General features: G+C 33.7%; 1 protein-coding gene across 1 annotated transcript in view; it reads right to left on the minus strand.

The window, feature by feature from the left end:
* The window catches only part of LOC117179409 (SET domain-containing protein 4), a 106,771-nt gene extending 105,246 nt beyond the window's left edge, over positions 1 to 1,525 (minus strand). The window contains exons 1-2 of the mRNA XM_033371168.1: positions 1,413 to 1,525; positions 861 to 967 (exon numbers count right to left, since the gene is read on the minus strand). The gene's annotated coding sequence lies outside the window, so the exon portion shown is untranslated. The remainder of the gene's footprint in view (positions 1 to 860; positions 968 to 1,412) is intronic.
* Between the last annotated feature and the right edge of the window lie 255 nt (positions 1,526 to 1,780).

Below are 1,780 nucleotides of genomic sequence, written 5' to 3' on the forward strand. Positions count from 1 at the left end.
TGTCTGTCATTTCTTTTGTGAAAGGCATTTGAAAAAGTTATTTCTTAGTCAAGTTCAAATCTTGGGCGCTTAGCGTTTGATCGTTTCGTGAAGCGCGCAATATACCTCATTGGTTTGGCTAAACATATTACTGACTACTTTCTAATGCGTGATTCTTATAGTGACATCGCTTTTGTCGCTAAAGTTACTAGGATTGGTTTTTATTCACTGATCTTGAGCGCTTATCGTTCAATCCTCTTGCGAAGGGTAGAATGTTATTATCGGTATGTACGCACTAGTTACTAATATTAGTTTGGGTACCATTTCTGCCTTTAAAGAAGTGATTAATTAGTCATTTTAAAATCTTGGGCGCTTAGCGTTTGATCGTTTTGAGAAGCGCGCTATATGAGTCAACGGTGTAAGCGAAAATATGACAGACCACGATCTGAACCGTGATTTCCATGTTGACATCGCTTTTGTAACAAAATCTGTTGTAATTCGTTTTATTCGCTGATCTTGAGCGCTTAGCGCCGCGTAGCGCTAAAACTGTCCATTTTTTTGGATTTTTTGTACGTATATTTTATCCGGAACTTATAACCTTAAAAATGACAAAGTTTCAGCTAAATCCACCGAAATGACATATCCTCAAAAATAATGAAGTAATTTTTGTACCAAAAAAAGGGAAAATTTTAGTAAATTAAATGACCAGCCCATGAATTGAGTAAAAATAAACGAATTCGTCATTCGCACCACTAGGCAGAATCGCTAATATAAATTTCGCTTCGCTATTCACATATATTATTCTATTCAATTTTAACTATTCCACTTTATACATGGAAAACATTTCACGTGAAAATTAGAAAACAGATTATTGTTCTTACCTTTCAAAATTGCAGCTACTTTAGGATCAATCATCTTCTGCAACTCGGCAGTCATTTCATCAGTTGTCAAATCTTTAAAATTCTTCATGCTTCCTAACCTCAAATTGCTGAAAACATGAAAACAATAAAAAAATTCTCGAATCTGTATTAAAAATGTTAACTCATTATCATTTGATATAATTTGTTTAAAGGCCAAGATCGATTACAAATGAGAGGGATTACTAAAAAGATTCATAAGATAAAGGAAAATCATAATGATTTTACTCTAAAAGAATGCTGGGAAAATTGTATCGTTTGCAAATTAACAAAGGGCAAAGTTTCTTTACATTTATATGTACTGTACATTAAGAAAAGAAAATCTTTTTGTTTGTAAACGAAATTTATTACATTAGATGAGGAAGCAATACATAAAAAAGTTCCAAAATCTATAAAATTATGAAAATTTCTGCCAGCACGATCGCGAAACACAGATTGTGCGCAAAGTTTACGTGAATGTAACGCTTTCGTTGCAGTTATAGTGCCTGCTGCTAGTATTGTAAAAAATTTACTTACCAAAGAATTCTTTTAAGAATTTTCCTTCCGCTACTGCTGCCTTCTGATTTATGTAAGAAAAGGTTCAACCGCACTTGGTTTCACTTTACTCAAAACAAACTTAATCACTTTAAAAACTCCAAAACTTTTCACAAACTGCACTGACTGCAAAACCATGGTTACGGAGCATGGCCACTTCACTTCGACGCGCATGGGTGCTTGCGCATCAACGACTTGCAGCAGATTGTGGTTATGTTCAGAAATTGACTAATGAATTGGTAGTTCTCAGAAATGATGAACAAAAATTAGTTATTACATTCTGATCTAATGAGAAGGTATTGGTTTTATGTAAAATTTCACTTCGTCGGTTTTCATAAAATCTTCACGTT

This window comes from Belonocnema kinseyi, chromosome 9 (genome assembly GCF_010883055.1).
Source record: "Belonocnema kinseyi isolate 2016_QV_RU_SX_M_011 chromosome 9, B_treatae_v1, whole genome shotgun sequence".
NCBI classification, from domain to species: domain Eukaryota; kingdom Metazoa; phylum Arthropoda; class Insecta; order Hymenoptera; family Cynipidae; genus Belonocnema; species Belonocnema kinseyi.